Genomic DNA, 21,083 nt, shown 5'->3' on the forward strand with positions numbered 1-21,083 from the left:
TCCAGAGTCCCAGGTTCGATTCCCTGCTTGGGTCACTGTCTGTGCGGAGTCTGCACGTTCTCCCCGTGTCTGCGTGGGTTTCCTCCGGGTGCTCCAGTTTCCTCCCACAGTCCAAAGATGTGCACGTTAGGTGGATTGGCTATGCTAAATTGCCCTTAGTGTCCAAAAGGTTAGGTGGGGTTACTGGGATTGGGTGGAGGTGTGGCCTTAAGTAGGATGCTCTTTCCAAGGGCCGGTGCAGACTCGATGGGCCGAATGGCCTCCGTCTGCACTGTGAATTCTATGTTAATCTGCACTGTGCCCATTACAATGTTGAATTTGCAAATGTGAGCCCAAGTTTGAAAAGAAAAAAAAAGAATTCCAAATAGTTCTCTCGCAGGGTCCGTCTAAAAGTGTGGCTGAAACAGGGGGAGAAAAGAGAGAGAGGGAGAGAGATGAACTGATGCACAAGTCCAGCACCTGCAGGGTTAAGCGAGGTTGGTTTGACACATTCACAATCGAGAGGAAGGAAACTGGGGCAGTAAAGCCCGAGATGAAGAAAGTGTTCATTTGAGAAATAGGAACGGCAGATACTAAAGGGAAGAGGGAGGGAGGGAGCGGGGGTGTTTTTGTTGGAAGGTGGGGGACTGTTTCAGCGTTTGAGAGGATTAAACAAAAGCTGAATGATTCGTAGCAGGAAGAACCATCTCCAGGGTTTACTGGGAAACTTACAGGCGCTGCTGTCAATTTCAGCAGCTTAATGTTTGCTTAAACAATCAGACTTCCAACCGGATCCTTTTCCTAAATACTCTGCACCTTCGTCAGATTACTCCAGGAAGAGAGAGAAAACCGGGACAACGAAGCAATTCCTATTCAACTCTCAGGAATCCAATTTCCGGTAACTGCACACTCTCTGTTAACAATTATTGTTATTTTGTAACAGCAAGTCATGGGATAGAGGCAGGGCAATGGGATTTGGTGCACATTTAATTCCCCCCTGAAGCAGTTCCCCACTCTTGCTCAGGGTAAAAAAAAAAAATCAGGAGGTACTGTCAAACTAGCCCTCAATTTTAATTTTGTTCGACCCAAGTTACGAGAACGACCATTGTAGTGGCAGACGAGTCATTTCTTGGCAGGTTGCTCCGGAGGCGTCCACCTGGTGTTGGAAGGAATTTTGTGTTACCAGCAGAGGCGCTTTCGTATCCCGTCTGAGTTGGATTCTGTGTTTTGGGAAGTGGTGTGTGTATAACAGCCCCGGGGGCAGCAACACCATGCACCAGATGTTGCAACTTTTCACCATGGCCACTGCACAGTCTGTGTGCAGGAACTTTGCACACTTGAACGGCGAGGTTTAAAAAGGCCGAACAGGACCCATCCAGATGTTGCTCTTCCAGGTGTTGGTTGTGTCTGGCGAGGAGGGTATTTTGAGCACTGTGTAGTACCATCACAGATGCTGACTTACTTTGAAATGAGACATCAAATTCTATCTGTTCAGGTTGAAGTGTCCTCCAGCACTATTTAAAGTAAAATTGATCCTTGATCCGTTACCTAAGGCCCCCAAATTGGTCATCTGTCTCATTATTGCTGACATAAGCTAAATGTGTGTAAAATGGCTGCTGCCAATTTCCATATTCTGACATTTTAAAAGTATTGAATTGTGTCTGAAGCAGTTTGTTTAAAAAAAAATTTTTTTTAGCGTGCCCAATTCATTTTTTTCTCCCCCCAATTAAGGGGCAATTTAGTGTGGCCAATCGACCTGCCCTGCACATCTTTTGGGTTGTGGGGAGTGAGACCCACACAGACACGGGGAGAATGTGCAAACTCCAACACGGACGGTGACCCGGAGCCGGGATCGAACCCGGGTCCTCGGCGCCGTGAGGCAGCAGTGCTAACTGCCACGCCCCCGTGCCGGCCTGGTGTCCGAAGCACTTTGTGATGGTGCAGATGTGAAAAGTGTTGCATGAATTGATATTAATTCTAATTGGGGCACAGCTGAATATTCACTGATGGAGCAGCTGTGCACTGACTCGGAGCAAACTACACATTTGTCTCTGTTACATTGCTGCTAGCCAGCAATATCGGCTGAAATTCAGAAACAAGTTGGCACAAGAGGACACACACCTTCTATTGAGCCAGAGCTGATCCCCCCCCGCCCCCCCCCCCCCCCAAACCAGGTACAAACTATCATCCCACAAGGCAGAGGAAAGCTGCCAGAGTGGTGCCTGATATTTTTGTGTAGTAGTCTTAATTCATCCCTTTCAGTCACTCATTACTCCCTATCCATTGGTAGATCTGAAAACATTGCCACAGTGTTAGGAGAACAGGAGCAGCCTTGTCTTGTAAGGTGACAATTAGCACTATGGTGGTCAACGCTGTGCTCAACATCACCTGGGGTGTGAGGCAGGAGCCCCATTCTGCTGGCATTTCCATGTCTGCTGGCATTACCATGTCCGCTGGCATCACATGTCCACTGGCATTACCATGTACGCTGGCATTACCATGTACGCTGGCATTACCATGTACGCTGGCATTACCATGTACGCTGGCATTACCATGTACGCTGGCATCACATGTCCACTGGCATTACCATGTACGCTGGCATTACCATGTACGCTGGCATTACCATGTACGCTGGCATTACCATGTATGCTGGCATCACCATGTACGCTGGCATCACATGTCCACTGGCATTACCATGTACGCTGGCATTACCATGTACGCTGGCATTACCATGTCCGCTGGCATTACCATGTCCGATCCACATGCTGCCGTGAAGGCCTTGGGTTGAGAAGGTGCACGATTTCCAGGCCTCTGGGTTCCCTTCTCAGCTTTCCAAGTGGTTAGCTGAGTGAGCCTCTTCCAATGGCCCACCAGACAGTCAGCCTCCAGATGTTGTCATCGCCAGCGAGTCTTTCCCAGTTGTCAATGTCCACCATCTTCATGTTCTGCTGAGGTATCCTTGTATTTTTTTTTTCTCTTCTTTTTTTAAAATTTAGAGTACCCAATTAATTTTTTCCAATTATGGGCCAATCCAACTACCCTGCACATCTTTGGGTTGTGGGGGCGAAACCCACGCAAACACGGGGAGAATGTGCAAACTCCACACGGACAGTGACCCAGAGCCGGGATTGAACCTGGGACCTCGGCGCCGTGAAGCAGCAGTGCTAACCGCTGCGCCACCGAGCCGCCCAGAGTTGTCCTTGTATGTCAGAGAATCATTGAATCATAGAATTTACAATGCAGAAGGAGGCCATTCGGCCCATCGAGGCTGCACGGCCCTTGGAAAGAGCACCCCACTTTAAAAAATATAAATTTAGAGTACCCAATTCTTTCTTTTTTCCAATTAAGGGGCAATTTAGCGTGGCCAACCTGGACTCAGGGTATTGGTACATACACTTGCGGAGGGGGCCCAGTATAAAAGTTCAATGCATGATGCAGATTTAGGGCTAAAGTCAAACCCCCCGAAGATCTCCGAGGTTTCCCCACTCAACCCTGACAAACACCTTCTCCACATCCATCAAAATGATCACCTCTGGTTTGCTCTCCGAGGAGGGAATCGACACAGCATTTAACAACCTCCTGATACACGCAGACACGGGGAGAATGTGCAAACTCCACACGGACAGTGACCCGGGGCTCGGATTGAACCCGGGACTTTGGCGCCGTGAGGCAGCAGTGCTAACCACTGTGCCACCGTGCTGCCCCTTCACAAACAATTAATGTTAACGTTTAACAACGGGACCGGCCGATATGACCCATATTCCCTGGGATCCTTGTCCTGCCTCAGGATCAAGGAAATCGAAGCCTGTGTCAATGTGGGTGGCAACACTCCCCGAGATATGGAAGCATTGAACATATCGAGCAAAACAAAACCAAAAACCTAAGCTCAACCTTACAAAAAAAAATTAAAGTCAACAGAACAATATGTCGACGATCAACACCCCCCCCCCCCCCCCCCCCAAACCAAAATTTAATACAGAATCTTAGAGGAAAAGACAACAATACACAAACCCCTCCCCCAAAAACGGTACAGTACAAAATATCATCCCCAACTCCACCCCTTACAAACACCCATTGACAAGCACAATCCTAAACCCATATTACACAAATCCCCTACCAGGTACAAGAACAGTCGGACATAACCATAAACAAATAACAAACTCCATAGTCCGCAAACACCTTCGTTCATCCCCAGTCCGTGCTTCCTGACAAATTTGCATCTTCCAGTGCATCAAAATAATAATCTCTGTTGTTAAAAGTTACCCTCGGACGAGCTGGATACACCACACCAAAACTCACGTTCTTGTACAGCGCAGTCTTGGCCTTATTAAACGCCGCACGTTTTCTCACCAGCTCTGTCCCAGGATCTTGGTATATCCTGATGGCCTGACCCTCTCATCTACAGTCCCGATAATCCTTTGCCCACCTCAGGACCCGCTCCTCATCCAGGTATTGATGGAACCACCACCTGAGGTGGCTGCCTCCGTGATCTATGGGCACGCCCCAAATCAGGAGGTCTTGAAAAGCCCTCCTCCCCCACCAACTCTCCAAACGTCTTGGACATAAAGTCCATGGAGTTTCGGCCCTCCAGGTCCTCCAGCTGCCCAACGCTTTGCCACCTGGAGTGGTTCTCCAGATCGGTAACCTTGACCGTTAGTGCCCTCCACTCCCCGTCACCTCTGCTTCCAGAGACAATCCGATCACTGTGATCGGAGAGCGCTGCCTCCACCTGTTTTGAATCATCTCCTCATGTACCTCCATCTGTTGGTCCAACTTCTCCATGGTTGCCCGGATTCGGGCCAAAGCACCCCCCACTCCATTGCCTTTATTACCTCAAAAATAAACGCCCGTACATCGGGCGGAAGGGCAGATAATCCAGGATAATCCAGGGCCCCATCGGAATTCGCAGCGTCTGCGTCCATTCAGCACATTGCCACCACCGGAGGGCCGAGGCATCTTATTTCGACATGCATTATAATAAAGAACCTCTGGCTGATTTCAGCTTTTCCTTGACTAATACCACTTTGGGGCAACAGTGTGGGAGTGGTGTGGGAGTGCTGCACTGTCGAAGGTGCTCTTTATTATCAGAAACTTTAAGCCAACATCCTGGTAGCCACCTGTGGTGGACGCAAAAGATCCCACAGCACTGTAAAGAGGAGGGCAGTTCTCCCAGCGTCCTGGTCAGGATTTATCCCCAACCTAACCCGATTACCCAGCCTTTATTTCATCGCTATTTGCGGGACCTTGCTATGAACAATTTGGCTGCTTATATGACAGCGACTATCCTTAAAAATACTTCATCGGCTGTGACTCACTTTGAACCATCCTGAGGGTGTGGAAGTTGCTATGGGAATGACTTTATTTTTCTCCTTCCTCTTCCCAGCCCCGATACCAATACATGGCTCCCTACCCATGTATGAATGGGACAGCTTGGTGGATGTACGAGTTCTTAAATAGGCCTCGAAACGTCTGACTTCAAGTCAAGCTTGTAGATGAACCAGCTGGCCCATTGCTACACCAGTGGTTGAGAATTTAAAATAATGTAACTGAGGTGACCACCGTAACCAGACGTTGATTAAACTTCCGTTCAGTTTGTTCTCCGAATTGATTGGTTTTAACACTAAAATCGACTAACTTTCACACTGCATGTTTATCTTCCTCTGAGGCAAAACGTTCCAAATCGTTTGAAGCTTAGTAGAAACGTGTTCACTGAATGTGTTCAATGTATTTAGTGTGATTGCATTAAATGCAGACATTATGGGAATATAAAGCAATGGAACTAGAGCCGATTCACCTAGCCATCCAGCTTCTTCCACAGACGGCCTACAGTCTAACCCAGCCACTAAATGTACAGATGATAGATCTCGGATCTGCTGGGCCAGAACTCAGCCCTTGTCAATATATTGATTAATTTCCCCAAATATGAGAAAATATCCTTCAGGTGCTGCCTATCCTGCAGGATGGATGGATGGTTGGATTTGTTTATTGTCACGTGTACCGAGGTACAGTGAGAAGTAACTTTCTGTGTGCAGCTCAAACAGATCATTTAATACATGAAAAGAAAATACGTAATCGGGCAACACAAGGTCCACAATGTAAATACATAGACACCGGCATCGGGTGAAGCACACAGGAGTGTAGTATTAATCAGGTCAGTCCATAAGAGGGTCGTTTAGGAGTCTGGTGACAGCGGGGAATAAGCTGTTTTTGAATCTGTTCGTGCGTGTTTTCAGACTTCTGTACCTCCTGCCCGATGGAAGAAGTTGGAAGAGTGAGTAAGCCGGTGGGAGGGATCTTTGATTATACTGCCCGCTTTCCCCAGGCAGCGGGAGGTGTAGATGGAGTCAATGGATGGGAGGCAGGTTTGTGTGATGGACTGGGCAGTGTTCACAACTCTCTGAAGTTTCTTGCGGTCCTGGGCCGAGCAGTTGCCATACCAGGCTGTGATGCAGCCCGATAGGATGCTTTCTATGGTGCATCTGTAAAAGTTGGTACGGGTCAATGTGGACTTGCCGAATTTCCTTAGTTTCCTGAGGAAGTATAGGCCTTGTGCTTTCTTGGTGGTAGTGTCGATGTGGGTGGACCAGGACAGATTTTTATTGTGATGTGCACATCTAGGACTTGTCTCATCTTCTCTCTTGCGTGCCTCCTAATCCCATCTTACACTCACCCTTCCTCCCTACTTCCTCACCGTGTTGAAATGATGTTTTATTGCACTGTCTCCTGCTTTAGCTTATTATCTTCCCATTATTGTCTCACAGTTGCATTACTTTCTCACCACTTTCCGTGATGGAAACAGAAGTTTGTGGGTTCACGCTCCATGTAAGAACATAAGAATTAGGAGCAGGAATAGGCCATTTCATAAGACCATGAATGCACTTCATTCTTAGAACCTTCCTGAACTCTCCCCACATCCTTACCATTCCCTTTAATACCCAAGAATAGATCAATCTCTGGCTTGAATGATTGAGCACCACTCTCCTCTGAGAGGTAGAGAATGCCAAAGAGTCCCTGATACCTCACGGCACCGAGGTCCCGGGTTCGATTCCGGCTCTGGGTCACTGTCCGTGTGGAGTTTGCACATTCTCCCCGTGTCTGCGTGGGTTTCGCCCCCACAACCCAAAGATGTGCAGGGTAGGTGGATTGGCCACGCTAAATTACCCCTGAATTGGAAAAAAAAATGAATTGGGTACTCTAAATTTATTTAAAAATAGAATGCCAAAGAGTGAAGCAATTTCATCTCAATCCTAAATGGCGGATAGTTCAGACTGTGGCCCGTGGTTCTCTGGTTAGCGGAAACGTGTAGACTGACACTCCGTCCAGCATGAAGGAAAGTGCAGTCCTGGAGATTAACCATGAACTAAGCCTAAACCGATTGTCTTCCGTCTCCTGCCTCTCTCTCTCTCTCTCTCTGCGCTGGTGAGTCCAGTCGAAATGAAACATCCCACAGCAGTATTTGAGGAACAGGAAGTGATCCTCATGCCTTTCCTCAACCGACATCACCAGTAAACAGAAAATGAACCAGAAATTCATTACCCATTGGGGGAACATTTCAGAAATAGCATAACATAATTGCGTGCCACAGCACAACCCTTGAAAACCCTGATATTCTTTCAAATCCTCCTCTCAAGAATCGTGTTCCCTTTTGAAACAATCGTGTTCTAGAATCTTGTTCTCTTTATTTATTGCACCATTTTACATTATGTAGATAATGTGCAGGCGACAATTTCTTAACCTTAAAAAAAAGGGAAGTGAAATTTGCTGAATTTTCTTAAAGCCTTTTGTGGCCATTTAGGCATGAATTATTTTCATTTAGATTTTTTAAACTTCCCCGCACTCGATAGCAGTCGCTATTCTTCCAGAAAAGCAGAATTCCACCTCCTGCAGAGGTCCCTAGCATCATCGATGTCAGTCTTTGACCAATTCGATTCACTCCATGTGAATCCTGAAAGGAAGGACAGCGGACAGGCAATGGCAGCATTCAAGGAATGAATAGATGAACTCCAAAAGTTGTTTATTCCTATTTGGCGCAAGGGTAGCAAGGGAATTGTGGCCAAACCCTGGCTTACAGGGGAAATTAGAGCTTGTATTAGATTCAAAGAGGCATACAAGTTAGCAAGAAAAAGCAATAGACCTTATTTTATTGATTTTGTATTTTATATTACATATTTTTAGCGTTTTAGTTATTTACATATGACAGCACAATCTGAAAATGGGAGGCAGGGGTGTTACATGCAAGAGTACCCAGGGTACCCAATCTCGCCTCTATCCCTGCTCTCCTTTTGGATGTACATTGGCTTGGTTGTCCGCCAGTTTTATTTACATGTTGGTGCCACCCTCACCACCACAACATGGGACATTGATTCAAAGAAGGCTGTCCAGAACCGACATGTCTGGGGCATGTCCAGACCGGCAGACCGATCACATTTGTCCTGTACCTCCGAGAAGCTCCTGCTCATTTGAGTTCCAGTTAGGTGTGCCCTGTGCACCACTTTCATGTTGCATTCGGCTTAGCCTTGCCCATGTGGAGGTTGAAACGGGGGAATTTATAACGGGGAACAAAGAAATGGCTGAGGAACTAAATTTGTACTTTGCTTCAGTCTTCACAAAGGAAGACATGAATAATGTAAAGTTCTGAGACGTTTTAGTGAGGAGCTGAAGGAAATTGGTTTAGTAAATAAGTGGTTTGGGGAAAATTAATGGGATTGAAAGCGGATAAATCTCCAGGGCCTGATAATCTTCATCCCAGAGTACTTCGGGGCAGCACGGTAGCACAGTGGTTAGCACTGTGGCTTCACAGCACCAGTGTCCCAGGTTCGATTCCCAGCTTGGGTCACTGCCTGTGGAGAGTCTGCACGTTCTCCCCGTGTCTGTGTGGGTTTCCTCCGGGTGCTCCGGTTTCAACCCACAAGTCCAGAAAGACGTACTGTTAGGTAATTTGGATATTCTGAATTCTCCCTCTGTCTACCCGAACAGGTGCTGGAATGAGGCGACTAGGGGCTTTTCACAGTAACTTCATTACAATGTAAGCCTACTTGTGATAATAAAGATTATTATTAATTAAGGAAGTGGCCCTAGAAATAGTAGACCCATTGGTGGTCTTTTTATGAAATTCTTTGGACTCTGGATTGGTTCCTACAGATTGGAGGGTAGGTAATATAACCCCGCTATTCAAAAAGGGAGGTTGAGAGAAAACAGGGAACAGTGAGCATAACGGCAATAGTAAGGAAATTGCTAGAGTCCATTATCAAGGATTTCACAGCACAGCATTTGGAAAGCATTGGTATAGTCAGACAAAGGCAGCATGGATTTATGAAAGGGAGATCATGCTTGACAAATCTACTAGAATTCTTTGAAGATGTAACTAGTAGAGTTGACCAGGGAGAAGCGGTGGATGTGGTTTAGTTAGACTTTCAGAAGGTTTTCGAAAAGGTCTCACATAGCCGATTACTATGTAAAGGTAAACGCATGGGATTCCAGGTGGTGTCTTGTGGTTAGCAGACAGGAAGCAAAAAGTTGGAATAAATGGTTCATTTTCTGATTGGCAGGCAGTGGCCAGTGGGGTACCGCAGGGATCTGTGCTCGGACCCCAACTGCTCACATTATATATTAATAATTTGGATGATGAAACTAAATGTATTATCTCCACATTTGCTGATGATACAAAGTTGGGTGGGAGGGTGAGCTGTGAGGAGGATACAGAGATGCTTCAGCGGGATTTGGACAGGCTGAGTGAGTGGGCACATGCATGGCAGATGCAGTATAATGTGGATAAATGTGAGGTTATCCACTTCGGTAGCAAAAATAGGAAGGCAGATTATTATTTGAATGGGTGTAACTTGAGAGAAGTGGATACTCAGCAAGACCTGGTGCCCTCGTGCATCAGTCGCTGAAAGTAAGCGGCAGGTACAGCAGGCAGTAAAGAAGGCAAATGTATGTTGGCCCTCATAGCGAGAGGATTTGAGTAAGAATAGGAATGGGGATGTTTTACTGCAATTGTGTAGAGAATTGGTGAGGCGATGGGGTTTCCCATTTGAGGACGAGGAGCAATTTATTCTCTCCAGAGGGTCCTCGACCTTTGGAATTCTCATGCCCAGAGAGCTGGAAGCTGGGTCATTGGATATGTTCCAGGTTGAGTCAGACAGAATGTTGGTCAATAAGGCTGAGGATTGCAGGCCTCAGGAGCAGGCATAGGCCATTCAGCCCATCGAGTCTGCTCCACCATTCAATAAGATCATGGGTCATCTGGTCTCAACTCCTCCTCTCCGTCCGCCCCCCCCTGACCCCCATAACCTTTGACCCTTGTCTATCCCTCTGTATCAATCTCTCTCCAGTTAGTGAACTGCTTTTCTATTCTTCCTCCAGTGGACAAGTTCACATTTTCCAGAATCACACGCCAACCATCCCTGTTTTGCCCATTCACTGAACCTCTCTATACCCTTTGCAGATTCTTTATCTCTCATCAGTTTACTTTCCTGTCTCTCATGGTCATCAGCAAATCCCGCCACCACACATCCCACCCCCTTATCCAAGCCGTTGATGTAGATTGTAAATAGTTGCGACCCCAGGACTCATCCCCGTGGCACTCCACTAATTGCAACTTGCCAACCTGAAAATTACCCGTTTATCCCTACTCTCTGCTTCTCTTAACTAACGTAGCCTTTATCCATGCCAACAAGGGCAGCACGATGGCACTGTTGCCTCACAACTCCAGAGACCCAGGTTCGATTCCAACCTCGGGTGACTGTCTGAGTCTGCACGTTCTCCACGTGTCTGCGTGGGTTTCCTCCGGGTGCTCCGGTCTCCTCCCACAGTCCAATTAGGTGGATTGGCGAGGCTAAATTGTGCAGCGCCTCGATCCAGAGGTCTCCCCCCTCTCTCCATGTCCAGCTCCTCCTCCCATTTCCGTCTGGTCTCGTCCAGTGGGGTCCCGATCTTGTCTATGAGCCCTCCGTAGGTGTTGCCACGTTTGTCACCCCCTAACCTGTCCAACCCTACCATTGTGTCCAGAAATGTGTGTCCAGGTCTCTGGGGGAATGTTTTTTTTTCTCCTTGCGGAGAAAGTTGCGCAGCTGCAGGTATCTGAGCTTGTTCTCTTTCGGGAGTTGGAGCCTCTCTGAAACTTCCCCCAGGGTTGCCAGTCTACCGTCCACGGACATGTTCTTCACTCTCAGTGCCCCCCTGTCCGCCCTTCAGGTTCCAAATGTGGCGTCTATCCTCGCCGGTGTGTACCTGTGGCTGTTGCAGATGGGGACACCTATGGACAAGTTTGAAAAGGAGCTTGAGTTGGTTCCATGTCCTTAATGTGGCCACTACCACTGGACTCCTGGAGTGTGTGTGTGGGGGCAGGGGGGTGGGGGGTGCAGTGGCCAGCGCTCGGAGAGATGTCCCCATGCAGGACGCCTCCTCCATTCGGACCCAGTCCACCACCGGTTCCCTTAGCCACCCCCTCACCCTCTCCGCTGTTGACGTCCAGTGGTAGAATAGAAAGTACGGTAGGGCCAGGCCTCCCAAGTGTCGTCCTTGCTGTAAGATGGTCTTGGGCATCCTAGGAACTTTTTCCCCAGACAAAGACCATGAGTAACTTGTCGACCCTGGTGAAGAAGGATATGGGGATGAAGATCCTGGGGTAGTTTCTATGAAACTCTATGAAGATCGGGAGTGATCTCAATATGAAGAGGAACCTCGCCAGCATGTTCATTTTGACCGAAAGAGGGAGAGAGTCCCATCTTTGCAGGTCCCTCTTAAGTTCATAAATTCATAAGATATTGGAGCAGAAGTAAGCCATTCGGCCCATCGAGTCTGCTCCTCCATTCGATCATGGCTGATCTGTTCCTCACCCTCATTCTCCTGCCTTCTCCCCCGTAAGGCCTGATCTTCATATTAATCAAGAAAATCCCCTTATTGATTAAGAACACCAGATTTGTGCTTGAGATGCTGTTATTATAGGGCTACAGACCAAGAGCTGGATGGTGAAATCAGCCAGAGTCGTTATTTCTTAGAACACATGAACGCAGAGCAGGAGTTGACAATTTAGCCTCTCGAGTCTGCTCCACTGTTCAATGTGATCATGGCTGATCCCATCCCGGCCTCAACTCCACCGTCCTGCCCGTCCTCCAGAACCCTTCAGCCGGTGCAGACTCAAAGGGCCGAATGGCCTCCTTCTGCACTGTAAATTCAATGATAATCTATGATTAATCTAGGACAAAGGTTCGGCACAACATCGTGGGCCGAAGGGCCTGTTCTGTGCTGTATTTTCTATGTTCTATGTTCTATATTACCAATTAAAAATCTGTCAAAATCCTCCTTAAATTTACTCACTGTCCCAGCATCCACCGCACTCTGGAGTAGCGAATTCCACAGACTCACAACCCTTTGGGAGAAGTAGTTTTTTCCCTCAAATCTGTTTTAAATTTGCTACCTCTTATGAAAATGAAATGAACTGAAAATCGCTTATTGTCACAAGTAGGCTTCAAATGAAGTTACCGTGAAAAGCCCCTAGTCGCCACATTCCGGCGCCTGTTCAGGGAGGCTGGTCCGGGAATTGAACCGTGCTGCTGGCCTGCCTCGGTCTGCTTTCAAAGCCAGCGATTTAGCCCTGTGCTAAACCAGCCCCCCTGAGACTATAACCCCTTGTTCTAGAATGCCCCACTCGAGGAAGCATCCGCTTCATGTCTACTTTATCCAGACCTTTTCGCATCTTCTATACCTCAATTTGATTTCCCCTCATTCTTCTAAACTCGAGAGTGTATAGGCCTAAACTACTCAATCTCTCCTCATACGACAAACCCCTCTGGAATCAACCTAGTGAACCTCCTCTGAACTGCCTCCAATGCCTCTACATCTTTCCTCAAATAAGGGGACCAAAACTGTGCCCGATCCTCCAGGTGCGGTCTCACCTTGCCTTGTACAGTTGCAACAACACTTCCTTACCTTCACCTCCTCCACCAGGCTGGAGAGGTTCCATTATGGCGCCTCTTCCAGATGTGGCTCACTTGGATCCCCAGGTACCTGAATGTGGTTTGGATCACTCGTGTTGACCACCTTTATCCCAGTATGGATTGATTTTTAAATATTTCCACTTTGTAAAGATAGGTGCTACGTGTCAGGTACAAACTCTGCCACACCCTTTCTAAGCCAAATTCTGCTCCTATGTCTTATGGTCTTATGGTCATGTTACCCTCTGAGTGCGTCAACACAATTGTGAGACATGAAATGGAGTCAGTGGTGTAAAGTAGGGAACGTGGGAGCCACACTGTGCAGAGCAGCTGCCTTAAACAATAACGTGAAAATAATCAGAGAATCTGTCTTTGAAACTGAGGCATAAATATTGGCCGGGACACGAGGCGGAAATATTGTCCTAGCTGGGATCTTTTGTATTCACCTGACACGGCAGATGGGGCAATTTAATGTCTGACCTGAAAGATGGCACCTCCAACAGTGCAACACTCCCTCGGTAAATGTGGCAGCCAATGTGTGCATGGCAAGATCCCACAATGAGCAATGTGACAATGAGCAGATCGCTTTAAAAAAAAATTTTATTGGCATTTTCAATTTATACACAGTAACACTTTACGTTCAATATTTATAGCGCGTGTGATTCTTATATACATATTATCAATCTTGGTGATTCCTCCTCCCCCCCCTTTCTCTTCACCCCGTCCCCCCTCCCTGGCCCCTCCTTAGCAACCCTCCTCTTTCGTTCTGGGTGTTCTGCCCCAAGTTCTTATTCTCCCTTTCCCGCCCCTCCTCTTTATGTTTCCGCTTGCCGGCCTTGTGGGTTTACCATCCCGTGTTTCTCCCTATAGTTCCCCTGAGTTCCCTCCTCTGTTCCTCCCCCACGAGTTGTGTCCCTGTCTGGCTTCTCCCCTCTCTCACTTTTTCCCTACTCGCCGTTCGATTCCAACAAGCCTTGGAACAGGCCCCCATGCTTTGAGGAAGCCTTCGTCCGACCCTCGGATGGTGTATTTGTTCTTCTCCAAGTGGAGAAATTCTGCCAGGTCTGCCAGCCAGTCTGCAGGTGTTGGTGATGCCGATCGCCAGCCGAGCAGGATTCTCCGGCGTGCGATTAGGGGAGCGAAAGCTCGGGCGTCGACTCTCTTCCCCGTGTGTAGCTGTGGCTGCTCTGATACCCCGAAGATTGCCATTTTTGGGCACGGCTCCACCCTCACTCCCACAACCTTGGACATTGCCTCGGGGAAGGCTGTCCGGAACCCAACAAGTTTGGGGCAGGCCCAGAACATGTGGGGGTGGTTGGCCGGGCCCCTCTGGCACCGTTCACATTTGTCCTCCACCTCCGGGAAGAACCTGTTCATTCGAGTCACCTGTTTTTTTTTAGTGCCGTCTGTCTCATAGTCGATGAGGACTGGGTCAATATTAGAGATTCTGTTTTTAACCCCAGTTTAAGGATTCAGTGTGTGTCTCCTGTCCCACCCCACCTCCTGACTGAAGGCTCAATGATCTGTCTGAAGGAAACAAGAGATATCATTCTAACTATCAACAAAAAACAAAGAAATGTACAGCACAGGAACAGGCCCTTCGGCCCTCCAAGCCCGTGCCGACCATGCTGCCCGACTAAACTACAATCTTCTACACTTCCTGGGTCTGTATCCCTCTATTCCCATCCTATTCATGTATTTGTCAAGATGCCCCTTAAATGTCACTATCGTCCCTGCTTCCACCACCTCCTCCGGCAGCGAGTTCCAGGCACCCACTGCCCTCTGTGTAAAAAAGCTTGCCTCGTACATCTCCTCTAAACCTTGCCCCTCGCACCTTAAACCTATGCCCCCGAGTAATTGACCCCTCTACCCTGGGAAACGTCTCTGACTAGCCGCTCTGTCGAACCTCATCACATTTTCTTATTCATACATTCTTAATTGTTTAAATGACGCTGTGTGAGATTACAAACAAACAGATTTGGTGAATCGGATTGAGTTGCATTCACATCGCACCTGTCACTATTTCAGTGCTTGCATGTTAGTATTTGATGATCATGTCTGTTTGCGCACACAGATGGGCATGTGTGTACATTTACGTGTGCGAGCATTCATAGCGTTTCGTCCCTCCCTTTGTCCTCCCCTTTTCTAAACGCTGCATTATTTTCACCTCTGTCTGAAGTTCCGCACCTGTCAGATCAGCTTGTTTGTGCTGTCGACGGATCCTGACCTGCAGAGTGTTTTCTGCTCGTTTTATATTCTGTTCCCTGGCACCTGAACCCTTCACACGAGTGAACAAATTACTTGACATCTTTACAATCCGTTCCGGCAACCTGATCGCTTGACTGTAGCCGAATGGAATTCTCCCTCCTTGCTTTCCTTCCCACAGCACGAACAGCTGCTCTCTTGCATATCCAATCAGCACCTTTTTTTTTGTTGAACCTGGGAACATTAAGCTCCGCATTCCCGGCTCGGCAGCCTGCCTGTGAGTCGGCACCTCCAATTCCCACTTGCCAAATGAGGAATGCCGCAGTTAATGAAGGGAGACAGCTGTTAAAACAGGAATGGGCTGGGTGGTTTGGGGCTGAGGAAGACGAGGAGAGATTTGGCCAGGCACGGACAGCTGGGTGCTTTATGTCTGAGCTGCGAATTATACTTGGAGACGACACCAGGTGGTTGGGTTGCCAATGCTAGCTCTGGAAACTCTGGGAATAGAAGATTAATCTCCAGGGTTAACCTGAAGCGAAGAGAAGCCCAGGAGAAAGATAACTAGGGGCATGAAACAAAATACTATTTTCTCAACTTCTCTGAACAAGTTCATAATAATAATCTTTATTAGTGTCACAAGTAGGCTTACAGGGGCAGCACGGGAGCACAGTGGTTAGCACTGTTGCTTCACAGCTCCAGGGTCCCGGGTTTGATTCCCGGCTTGGGTCACTGTCTGTGCGGAGTCTGCACGTTCTCCCCGTGTCTGCGTGGGTTTCCTCCGGGTGCTCCGGTTTCCTCCCACAAGTCCCGAAAGACGTGCTTGTTAGATAAACTGGACATTCTGAATTCTCCCTCTGTATACCTGGACAGGTGCCGGAATGTGGCGACTAGGGGCTTTTCACACTAACTTCATTGCAGTGTTAATGTAAACCTACTTGTGACAATAGTAAAGATTATTATCATACATTAATACTCAATGAAGTTACTGTGAAAACCCCCTAGCCGCCACGCGCAGTGTGGCTGGTGGATTGTACCCACTAGTTCTGTTTCTCTCTGCACAGATGCTGCCGGACGTGCGGAGATTTTCCAGCATTTTCTGTTGTATTGCGGGGAGATCTCCCTTGCTCTTCTTTGAATAATGCTGCAACCCGCCCCTGAAAGGATAGACACAGCCCCCAGTTTGACATCCGATCTAAAGTACAGTACCTCTGGCCTTGCAGCACTCCCTTGGCACTGGCACTGGGAATGTCGGCCAGTATGCTGGGGTCAATAATTTGAGGTTGGAACCTGAACCGATTTGAAAAGCGAATCTAGGCTGACATCTAACAGGAAAGGTCGGGGGACGAGGTGGTGGAGATGGAATCACGAGTAACCGCAGCCAGAGAGCATCACTTTGCTGCTGGATGTTGCTGCTGACCAGCGCTACAAAAGGCTGGCTGTTGCATTTACCCCTTCGGTCTGTGTGCAAACCTCTTCCATGGCAGCAAGGCAGTGCAACGAGTGCAGCAACAAAGCAGAGATGGTATCACGCATCCTGTGACCATCCGCTTCTCTGTGTCTGGGAGCTATGATTCGCACTGAGTCACAGAGAGAAGCCCTAGCTCGAAACAACTGCAGGGCTGTGCATCAAAATCGGGTGCTCGCCAATGCCAGGTGCCAGCTGTCCTCAGAGCGAGCGCCCAGCAGTCACGATTTGACCAGTTTGATCCTGAGATAAAAGCAAATTACTGCAGATGCTGGAATCTGAAACTAAAACAGAAAATGCTGCACATTCACAGCAGGTCTGATAGCGTCAGCAGTGCTGACCCTCTGACAGTGCGGCACTCCCTCAGTACTGACCCTCTGACAGTGTAGCACTCCCTCAGTACTGACCCTCTGACAGTGCAGCACTCCCTCAGTACTGACCCTCTGACAGTGCGGCACTCCCTCAGTACTGACCCTCTGACAGTGCGGCACTCCCTCAGTACTGACCCTCTGACAATGCAGCACTCCCTCAGTACTGACCCTCTGACAGTGCGGCACTCCCTCAGTACTGACCCTCTGACAGTGCGGCACTCCCTCAGTACTGACCCTCTGACAGTGTGGCACTCCCTCAGTACTGACCCTCTGACAGTGCAGCACTCCCTCAGTACTGACCCTCTGACAGTGCCGCACTCCCTCAGTACTGCCCCTCTGACAGTGCGGCACTCCCTCAGTACTGACCCTCTGACAGTGCAGCACTCCCTCAGTACTGGCCCTCTGACAGTGCAGCACTCTCTCAGTACTGACCCTCTGACAGTGCGGCGCTCCCTCAGTACTGACGCTCTGACAGTGCGGCACTCCCTCAGTACTGACCCTCTGACAGTGCCGCACTCCCTCAGTACTGCCCCTCTGACAGTGCGGCACTCCCTCAGTACTGACCCTCTGACAGTGCAGCACTCCCTCAGTACTGACCCTCTGACAGTGCAGCACTCCCTCAGTACTGACCCTCTGACAGTGCGGCACTCCCTCAGTACTGACCCTCTGACTGTGCGGCACTCCCTCAGTACTGACCCTCTGACAGTGTGGCACTCCCTCAGTACTGACCCTCTGACAGTGCAGCACTCCCTCAGTACTGACCCTCTGACAGTGCCGCACTCCCTCAGTACTGCCCCTCTGACAGTGCGGCACTCCCTCAGTACTGACCCTCTGACAGTGCAGCACTCCCTCAGTACTGGCCCTCTGACAGTGCAGCACTCTCTCAGTACTGACCCTCTGACAGTGCGGCGCTCCCTCAGTACTGACGCTCTGACAGTGCGGCACTCCCTCAGTACTGACCCTCTGACAGTGCCGCACTCCCTCAGTACTGCCCCTCTGACAGTGCGGCACTCCCTCAGTACTGACCCTCTGACAGTGCAGCACTCCCTCAGTACTGACCCTCTGACAGTGCGGCACTCCCTCAGTACTGACCCTCTGACAGTGCGGCACTCCCTCAGTACTGACCCTCTGACAGTGCGGCACTCCCTCAGTACTGAGCCTCTGACAGTGCAGCACTCCCTCAGTACTGACACTCTGACAGTGCCGCACTCCCTCAGTACTGACCCTCTGACAGTGCAGCACTCCCTCAGTACTGACCCTCTGACAGTGCAGCACTCCCTCAGTACTGACACTCTGACAGTGCGGCACTCCCTCAGTACTGACCCTCTCACAGTGTAGAACTCCCTCAGTACTGACCCCCTGACAGTGCGGCACTCCCTCAGTACTGACCCTCTGACAGTGCGGCACTCCCTCAGTACTGGCCCTCTGACAGTGCGGCACTCCCTCAGTACTGACCCTCTGAGAGTGCAGCACTCCCTCAGTACTGACCCTCTGACAGTGCAGCACTCCCTCAGTACCGACCCTCTGACAGTGCAGCACTCCCTCAGTACTGACCCTCTGACAGTGCAGCACTCCCTCAGTACTGACCCTCTGACAGTGCAGCACTCCCTCAGTACTGGCTGCATTGTCAGAGGGTCAGTACTGAGGGAGTTCCGCACGGTCAGAGGGTCAGTACTGAGGGAGTTCCGCACTGTCAGAGGGTCAGTACTGAGGGAGTGCTGCACTGTCAGAGGGTCGGTACTGAGGGAGTGCCGCACTGTCAGAGGGTCAGTACTGAGGGAGTGCTGCACTGTCAGAGGGTCAGTACTGAGGGAGTGCTGCACTGTCAGAGGGTCAGCACTGAGGGAGCGCCGCACTGTTAGTGGGTCAGTACAGAAGGAGTGCTGCACTGTCAGAGGGTCAGTACTGAGGGAGTGCTGCACTGTCAGAGGGTCAGTACTGAGGGAGTGCTGCACTGTCAGAGGGTCAGTACTGAGGGAGTGCCACACTGTCAGAGGGTCAGTCCTGAGAGAGTGCCGCACTGTCAGAGGGTCAGTACTGAGGGAGTGCTGCACTGCCAGAGGGTCAGTACTGAGGGAGCACTGGACTGTCAGAGGGTCAGTGCTGAGGGAGTGCTGCACTGTGAGAGGGTCAGTACCGAGAGAGTGCTGCACTGTCAGACGGTCAGTACTGAGGGTGCGCTGCACTGTCAGAGGGTCAGTATTGCACTGTCAGAGGGTCAGTACTGAGGGATTGCCGCACTGTCAGAGGGTCAGTACAGAGGGAGCACTGCACTGTCAGAGGGTCAGTGCTGAGGGAGTGCTGCACTGTTAGAGGGTCAGTACTGCACTGTCAGTGGATCAGTACCGAGGGAGTGCCGCACTGTCAGAGGGTCAGGACTGCACTGCCAGAGGGTCAGTACTGAGGGAGTGCTGCACTGTCAGAGGGTCAGAGCTGAGGGAGTGCTGCACTGTCACAGGGTCAGTACTGAGGGAGTGCCGCACTGTCAGAGGGTCAGTACTGAGGGAGCGCTGCACTGTCAGAGGGTCAGTACTGAGGGAGTGCAGCACTGTCAGAAGGTCAGTACTGAGGGAGTGCTGCACTCTCACAGGGTCAGTACTGAGGGAGTGCTGCACTGTCAGAGGGTCAGTACTGAGGGAGTGCCGCACTGTCAGAGGGTCAGTACTGAGGGAGTGCTGCACTGTCGGAGGGTCAGTACTGAGGGAGTGCTGCACTGACTGAGGGTCAGTGCTGAGGGAGTGCTGCACTGTGAGAGGGTCAGTACCGAGAGAGTGCTGCACTGTCAGACGGTCAGTACTGAGGGTGCGCTGCACTGTCAGAGGGTCAGTATTGCACTGTCAGAGGGTCAGTACTGAGGGATTGCCGCACTGTCAGAGGGTCAGTACAGAGGGAGCACTGCACTGTCAGAGGGTCAGTGCTGAGGGAGTGCTGCACTGTTAGAGGGTCAGTACTGCACTGTCAGTGGATCAGTACCGAGGGAGTGCCGCACTGTCAGAGGGTCAGGACTGCACTGCCAGAGGGTCAGTACTGAGGGAGTGCTGCACTGTCAGAGGGTCAGAGCTGAGGGAGTGCTGCACTGTCACAGGGTCAGTACTGAGGGAGCGCTGCACTGTCAGAGGGTCAGTACTGAGGGAGTGCTGCACTGTCAGAGGGTCAGTACTGAGGGAGCGCTGCACTGTCAGAGGGTCAGTACTGAGGGAGTGCAGCACTGTCAGAAGGTCAGTACTGAGGGAGTGCCGCACTGTCAGAGGGTCAGTACTGAGGGAGCGCTGCACTGTCAGAGGGTCAGTACTGAGGGAGTGCAGCACTGTCAGAAGGTCAGTACTGAGGGAGTGCTGCACTCTCACAGGGTCAGTACTGAGGGAGTGCTGCACTGTCAGAGGGTCAGTACTGAGGGAGTGCCGCACTGTCAGAGGGTCAGTACTGAGGGAGTGCTGCACTGTCGGAGGGTCAGTACTGAGGGAGTGCTGCACTGACTGAGGGTCAGTACTGAGGGAGTGCTGCACTGTCTGAGGGTCAATACTGAGGGAGTGCTGCACTGTCAGAGGGTCGGTACTGAGGGAGCGCTGCACTGTCAGAGGGTCAGCACTGAGGGAGTGCTGCACTGTCAGAGGATCAGTACTGAGGGAGTGCCGCACTGTCAGAGGGTCAGTACTGAGGGAGTGCCGCACTGTCAGACGGTCAGTACTGAGGGTCTGCCGCACTGTCAGAGGGTCAGTACTGAGGGAGTGCCGCACTGTCAGAGGGTCAGTACTGAGGGAGTGCTGCACTGTCAGAGGGTCAGTACTGAGGGAGTGCTGCACTGTCAGAGGGTCAGTACTGAGGGAGTGCCGCACTGTCAGAGGGTCAGTACTGAGGGAGTGCCGCACTGTCAGAGGGTCAGTACTGAGGGAGTGCCGCACTGTCAGAGGGTCAGTACTGAGGGAGTGCTGCACTGTCAGAGGGTCACTACTGAGGGAGTGCCGCACTGTCAGAGGGTCAGTACTGAGGGAGTGCTGCACCGTCAGAGGGTCAGGACTGAGGGAGCACTGCACTGTCAGAGAGTCAGTTCTGAGGGAGTGCTGCACTGTCAGAGGGTCAGTACTGAGGGAGTGCCGCACTGTCAGATGGTCGGTACTGAGGGAG

General features: G+C 50.2%; 1 protein-coding gene across 1 annotated transcript in view; it reads left to right on the forward strand.

Moving 5' to 3' along the window:
• Positions 1–626: 626 nt before the first annotated feature.
• Positions 627–21,083, forward strand: part of fes (FES proto-oncogene, tyrosine kinase) — a 146,935-nt gene continuing 126,478 nt past the window's right edge. The window contains exon 1 of the mRNA XM_072492703.1: positions 627–877. The gene's annotated coding sequence lies outside the window, so the exon portion shown is untranslated. The remainder of the gene's footprint in view (positions 878–21,083) is intronic.

Source organism: Scyliorhinus torazame, chromosome 30, assembly GCF_047496885.1.
Source record: "Scyliorhinus torazame isolate Kashiwa2021f chromosome 30, sScyTor2.1, whole genome shotgun sequence".
Classification (NCBI taxonomy): Eukaryota; Metazoa; Chordata; class Chondrichthyes; order Carcharhiniformes; family Scyliorhinidae; genus Scyliorhinus; species Scyliorhinus torazame.